This window comes from Triticum dicoccoides, chromosome 7A, assembly GCF_002162155.2.
Source record: "Triticum dicoccoides isolate Atlit2015 ecotype Zavitan chromosome 7A, WEW_v2.0, whole genome shotgun sequence".
NCBI lineage: Eukaryota > Viridiplantae > Streptophyta > Magnoliopsida > Poales > Poaceae > Triticum > Triticum dicoccoides.
This window is the reverse complement of record NC_041392.1, coordinates 552,617,423-552,625,351: the sequence shown is the minus strand read 5'-3', so window position 1 is coordinate 552,625,351 and position 7,929 is coordinate 552,617,423.

The following is a 7,929-nucleotide window of genomic DNA, read 5'->3' as shown; positions in this document are numbered from 1 at the left end:
AATTTGAAGTTACGGTTGAATTTCTATGATTTATTGAAGTTTTAGTTATTTTTTGGAATTTCAGAATTAAATTAAATCCAGAAAACATTACTGCGTCAGCATGACGTTGGCATGACGTCAGCAGGTCAACAGGGGCTGGTCCGGGTCAAACCTGACCAGTGGGCCCTGCGTGTCAGTGTCTGGACTAACTAACCTAATTAAAATTAACCCTAACTAACTTGGTTAGCCGGGCGGGGCCCGCATGTCAGTGAGTCAGTGGCTTAATTAAAATTAGTTATTAACTTAACCAAAGTTAGCAGGGGACGGGCCCACACGTCAGTGACCCAGGGGGGTCATTAGTTTAACTAATTCGATTAGTGCTAATCCTAATTAGCTAACAGGGCTGGGCCCACCTGTCATTGAGTCAGGGGCGTCCAACTGGGGTCAAACCCGCCGGCCTTGGTCCACGGCTCGTCGCCGGTGAAGCCCGAGACGGCGGAGGGGGTCGGAATTCCTCCTCCGGCGACCAAATGGCCGGCGGAGGGCATCTACGTGACGCTGAAGATCTCGCGCGTCGAGTGGTGCGGTCAGTTATGCCCGGGGCGACCTATATCGACGGCGGCGAGCTCAAAGGCGGCGGCCGGAGTTCGGGCAACAGCGGAGATGGCGCTATAGGGCATGGCAGGGAGCACCCGTGGGTGTTTCGGGTTCGCAGGAGCGTGGTGAGCACGCTGGTGATGCTCGGGCAAGCGGCCGAGCTCACGAGCGCGGAGCTCGTTGACCATGGCGGCGGCGAGCCTCGGTGGAGGTGGGGAAGCTAGCTAGGGGAGGGGAACGACGGGGATTCCAGGGGGAAAATGGAGAGTGGCTCACGTAGGGACTAGCAGAGTCGACGACGAGGTCGGGGAAGTGCTGGAGCCCGCGAATCGACTGCGAAGTCACCGGCGGCTGGAGGTTGAAGATGAGGCCGGGGATGACGTTGCAGGGCTCCCGTGGTCGCATGCGTCACTGTGTAGCTCCACGGCGTCATGGTGGAGCTCTTCGCCGTGCTGGTTGGGCGGGTGGTGGCCTATGGCCACGGCGACGGCGACGGCATGCTCTCGGGGCTCACAGGGAAGAGAGGGGAAGAGGGAGCCAGAGGAGGGGGGAGCGGTCTAGAGGAAGTGGGGAGAACGAGGGGATGGCTCTCGGTGTCTCCGTGGCGTCGCGAGGATGTCGGGGAGGCTGCCACGGCGAAGCAGGAGGTGGAGGCCCGGGCACGGCGCGTCGACACGCCTCTGCCAGTAGGCAGAGGTTGAAGACGACGGTGCCCCTGGTGGGCTGGGCCGCCAAGTGGACTGGCAGGGTGGGCTGGGCCAGCACAGGTGAGGCGCAGGTAAGCGACAGGTAGGCTTCTGCTCTTTTTTTATTTCTGTTCTGTTTTATTTTTTTAAATTTGTTTTGCCACTGTTTTGAATTTAAAATAATTCAAACAATGCCAAAAACTCCTCTGAATATTTTTATTTGGCTAGATGGACTTTTCCAAAAGCTCATAAAATATTTCAGGGGTATTTGAAATTATATTCTAGTTATATGAATATAATTCAAATTCAAATAGCTAATGATTTAAATTCAAAGTCCCAAAAATAAATCCTTTTAAAATGTTCATTATTTTTGGTTTGGATCAAAACCCTTGCCAAAAATATTAAACATCTAAGAAGAGCATTTTGGAACAATGAATGAGATTTTAGGGTTTTTGCCCTTCTTCTATTTAGGGTTTTGAGGCTTCTGAATTCCTCAGTTCAAGTTTCAAAAATTTAAACATGATGCACAGATGGAAGCAAGCATAGGACAGGCCAGAACTAAGGATGTGACAACTCACCCCCACTAAACAAGAATCTCGTCTCGAGATTCAAGCGTAGGGTAAGATGAAGGGGAAACGCAAACTAGTATAATCTTCACGATCCAGGTTGCACTTCGAATGAACGTTGATTCGATCACCATCATTGTCTCGAAGTCTTGCTCTGAGAAATCCTGCCAACATGACATGGAGAGAAGAAGGAGACTCTAGAAGGGTCAATCTTCTCGAAGATCGAACAACTCAGGATTAACTCACGGAATGAGACATAGCAACCTCTCTCGACCTGAGACACTAAACATACATCCATGGGAATGGAGTGAAGCAGATGACGAAGGTTCACTAGATAGACAACAATTTCACGCTTAAGAAGGTGGTAATTGATTGTCAACGTAGCGAGGGGTTGAGTTGTCGCGATACCATAACGATGCACCTTAGGGAAGGTGACTCGTGGAAATATCCCCTTAAGTGGCAAAAAGAATTACCTTTGATTCCGAGATCATTGAAACTCTTTAAACCAGCCTAAGGCAATTCTCGAGCGATCGTTTGGAGGGGTTTGGTAGAATGGCAAACTCGGACTTGGATGATGTGGATTACCTTGTTGAAGACAACATAATGGATGAATTTGCTTACCACCGGAAATGGAAGAGACCCATGGTAGAATGGCACATTGGCGGTGCAAGCTGGGAACAAAATGCAAATGCTGGGGATGATTCTGGTAACTGGGGAAGAACCCAACAATAGAGAGTGAATTCACTGTTTGAGAAGTTATAGCATAACCGAGGAAGTTGAGAGCAACCCTAGTTAATGCCGATGGTAACACCTAATGCTTGTGCGTGCTCTCAAGGACTTGAGCATTTCCATATTCATCAAGGTTTACCAATATCCGTGTCAAGGATCCTGGTAACATAACTTACTACCATGATGAATGGTGATGGAAGATGCAGATGCAAAAGAAGATAACACCTTCTCAGATTTCACCTTGGCGGGGCCAAGGGAACAAAATCTGGATGATCGACTGAGGGGCATTTAGCACTCCGCTTCTAATGTTCTCCTTGACGTGCTAGTGTATCCCATTCATAGATATGGTTTGATAACTAGAACATCAAGTAAAGGTTGGACTTTGGGAGCAATAGAATCCATAAGGAACAGTTACGGAGGTAAATCCTACGAAATCCTTATGGGGAGGTGGCCAACTTCCTCAAACAAGATACTACAATAATAGGTCTTCCGGCTGGGTGTGTTGGCCACGACATCCACTTTACCGGTTATCGAGGGACCAATATTATAGTTCTTGGAAAATGTTCCAACCATCATATCTGCCTGAGATTCAGATCTGGTTGGTGTCAGGATATTCCAGACTCATCGAGTCTAGGAAGAAAAATGAAAGTTTGCAACACAAATCGATGAGATGACGTTGCGAGATTCTCGGGAAATGAACTACGATAGCAAGCTCCAAAACATGAGCTGGTTCTGCTACAAACATGTGAACACGTTGTCCCAGACAAGCATGCCCACATGGTAGTCTTACAATAAAACACTACCGAGTTCTGGTTGGGAACCATCAGCGAGGATATCGAAATTCTTTCATAAGTCCGGATTAGCTCTTATGAAGGTACTCCTTCTCCTTGAACAAATCAGTCAGTGGCTTGGTGTGCTAGGATATACATATGGAATGAAGATGATCAGTCTAACAGACCACAAAATTCTTCGCACGTGCATGACTGACTTGGGATGATTCCAGAGGAGCAAAACAACTTTCTCAAATTCACGACGGCAACTTACATCAAATGCACATGAATCAAAGGAAGTCACTTCTTTCATCCAACATATACTTCATGAACGGAGCATGAAGAAAATGCTTATACAAGTTTCCAACACTAGCTTAATGTTCAACAAAATCATGGAGGAGATAAGGATGTTGTCAATGGACTCAACAACAATTCATCCAGGTTTCCATATAAAAGGATTTCCATAGTTAAGTGAACACGGTGATAGCATTGGTCAGACCAAAGAATATAATGGTGTATGCTCGAGGAAAACCACGAGTAAGACAACATTACGAATATCGTTGGTTCTGATTTGATTTGACGATAGCTCATACTCAAATCAAAGATTGATAAGACAATAGGTCCAGCAACTGATCACAGGGACCAATCGATGAAGATATCATCTTTCTCCAACACACACTACACAAGAATGTCCCTTTGGAACGAACTAAGTCAGGCAAGCTTTTATCTTCCAACTCTCCAAGTTGTTGTTTAGCTTATCCAACTAGCTCAGGGGTATCCAACACGAATTCTTGGAGAGAGGGGTGGTTTACAGGATAAACCAACTTGATCACGAGCTCGACATAACAGTCAGGTGACAACCTAGTGATACTTTCGAGAAGATATTCGGAAAATCACGAACCACCGGTATGTTACTAAGCTTGAGAACAATCCTGTTTTTCAGGGAAAATGAGATGATCGAATAAGCGAGGGATTGGCACAATCCTAACTCATTGATCGAAGTGTGCACCAGAAATATGGACTAGGTAGCACGATCAACCTTAGGGTGATGATTCAACAATCAACACGCTAAGAATGAAATTATTGTCCTTTAACTACCAAGCAACAAGGTTGCTAGGAGTATTGATTTCACACACCATGATTCACTTGTCGATATTTCGGTTGCAACAACACGGGAACCGATAAATGAATAATGATGGAGAGAAGTATCACTGTGTCAAGAGTTCATAAGAGATGGTGCAATTCTCATGACAATCCTGACATAAAGAGGGTAACACTTCAGGGTAGAACAGAACAAAAGCTGGGTTAACAATTTGATCTGTGGAGCACAACTTCTTTGACCCGATCCTAGATACGGATGAGCTACTGGAGTTTGTTTCTCCTAGTCATTCTGGAATAGAATGGCTTGACGGACCATAAGAGTAATAGGTATCGATGAACGATTGCACGCATACTCTTGACTATCAATTGATAAACAAGGGTTAGAAGACAACTAAAGAGGGACAACTCAAAGGAACATATATCTTTCTGAGTTGTGGATGCATAGATTAGTATGTCAAGCAAAGCTCAACATGTTTCTTCCGGATAACCTATGCAGAAAGGTTGAACTGGCAGAGTCACAATATAGAATGGAGAACCCAATGAGAGCACTCCTGTTGTGATCTTTTGATCCAACAAACTTCTGCCGTAAGTGGTTCATGGTATTTGGAAGAAGAAGATACCACGGACTTCAAGGACTATCGCAAAGGTTACTAATAACCTAAGGGAGCTAGCAATTACTATCAACATGAAGTAAGTAGGGTGGTTCAAAACCCAGAAGTGAAATGCCTACTAACTAAGTGGCATCACGGGATGCTTTCGAGAAGAAAGGCCAGAATCATCACACTGGAACACAAGTCATGGCTAAATTACCAGATGATCCCCTAAGACACCTAGGGTCATAATAATAACTCCAACATAAATGTTGAGGCAATAGAGTACCTCAACTCACCGTCTAGTGTGGTTAATCTGGCCATAAAGGACATCGGGAACAGAAAGAAAAGATTTGCAAATGCATCAGACTATTTAGAAACCTGGGATGACTCGGACAGCATAACGGTTGTAAATGCTCAGAAAAGATTTGAGACATTCACAAAAATGGTGGCATAACCACTCAGAAGCACAATATCAAGGTTTCGAGATCAATAGTTAGCATACAGAGGTAGAAACTGAATTCAAGCTTAAATCCAACAATCTTATAAGTCTACGGATTAGTAACACGTGATCCTAATAGAAAGAAGAGAAGGCCTAGTTCTTAATCCCCGTAGGAAAGATAAGATGACTCAGATCAGAAGGGCATAAGGTATAAGGAGTAAAAAGAGCCTTATGTTCCATCCCACAATCAATTCCCTTACATAACTAAAGAATTTCTAGACTCAACTTCGACCAGTTTGGCTTGGTAATCCTACAGGCAGTCAAGCTCTGATACCAACGCTGTCAGGACCCCGATCCTAAGTCACACCGATCTAGCATGTAACACATCATATCACTTTGCGGCCTCACGCACGGTATTCCCACGGGTGCCACCTTACCTGGCCCGGGACCGTTTGCGCCTTTTGGCTCACGTATATGATAGTGTCGCTAGCATCCATATGATAAAGGACCCGGGCTGACATGGCTAGTCGTGAACCCAAAGTGGCACTAACTTACAGGGACAGGCATCCATGACCCAGCATCGAATGTGTCGGTCATCAGCGAGTGAATCCATGTTGTAGCACTGGGCTAGCAGGACTCCGGTGAACCGGGCTGTAGCGGGCTAACAGGACTCCGGTATTCATCGCGTGACATTTCCCCGGAGGGATAGACACAGGAACGAATAAGGACACATGCCGGCCAGCCTAAGTGTTCCGGAGCAGTAGCAAGCTACCATGGCTCGGTGGAAACACTAGGAGACATTTCCCGGTAAGAGAGGCTACTAAAGATAAACAACTAGATAGTCAGATCCCACACATACCAAGCATTTCAACAACATACACACAATATGCTCGATATGTGCAAATACAACATGGCATCACAAAATGACTCTACAACTCAAGTATTTATTCAATAGGCTCCGAGGAGCGAGATATTACAAACATGAGTCTCATGACTCAACATTCAGAGCATACAAATCAAAGCACAAGCGGAAGCTATCATGTCTGAGTACAGACATCTATAAATGAAAAAGGCTGAGAAGCCTGACTATCTACCAGATCCTGCCGAGGGCACAAGATCGTAGCTGAGGTAACAAGCTAAACGTCGAAGTCCAAGCGGAACTACTAGTGAGACTGAAGTCTCTCTGCAAAAACATAAAATAGGCAAACGTGAGTACAAATGTACCCAGCAAGACTTACATCAGAACTAACTACATATGCATCATTATCAACAAAGGGGGATGGTGGAGTTTGACTGCAGCAAGCCAGCTTTGACTCGGTGGCTAACCTGAACTACGACTGCAATGTAACTCTTTTGAGGTGGCGCACACGAGTCCACATATTCACCATATCAATACACCACTATGGATCCGCTCCCGTCTCCCTACGAGAACGCCATCCATAGCACTCACGCTTATCTTGCGTATTTTAGAGTATCCACTTTCACTTGTCTATGAACTGTACAAGGGGTCCAAGTTTCCATATCTGAGGAATCCGGCTATTCGAATAGATAGTGATAACCCTGCAGGGGTGTACTTCTTCACACACGCTTTCGCCACTTATCGCCATGTACACGTCATGTACCTCGGCAACCTTCAAGCGGAAGCCGGGCGAGGGAGTCGGCCATGACCTGACTAACCGAACAAGTCTCTAGTCCAGGTTTATCGCCTATTCGGGTTCCATCTGCAAGGAGATCCGGCCGGGGTGTCGCTCACGGCCCCAAACGATGTGAGCAGGGTTCCCAAGCCCACCATCCGGGTGCCACTTGGTACACCGTGACACTGTGCCTAGTCTGTCCCAAGCCCACCTGTACCGGGTGCCACTTGGTAGACTACTAACACTACCTACAAACACCAGAAACTAATTGCAACTCCTGGACAGAGATCAAGTTGATTAATAAGTCGAGAGGGGCACTTAAGCATTCCAATGCGTGGTAGTAGCTGGTCATGGATCACAAACACAGAACTCAGTTCCTGAGGACGGCTGCAATGAGACAACCCACCATGTACTCCTACATGGCCTCTCACCGCTACCTTTACCAAATCGTGTTCACACACTTAGCTCACACACAGTAGGACATGTTCACACGCCTCTGATTCATCCCCGATGAATCAGACCTGACTCAACTCTAAGCAGTAGCAGGCATGACAAACAAGCATGAATGAGTAGGCACATCAGGGCTCAAACAACTCCTACTCATGCTAGTGGGTTTCATCTATTTACTGTGGCAATGACAGGTCATGCAAAGGATAAAGGGGTTCAGCTACTGCAGCAAGTAACAAATATGTCGTTGTTGTCCTAATGCAGTAAAAGAGAGCAGGAGTGGGAGAGTGGGATTTTATCGGAATGAACAAGGGGGTTTTGCTTGCCTGGCACTTCTGAAGATAACATTGAGTCTTCATCAGTGTCAATGATCACATCGTCGGTACAA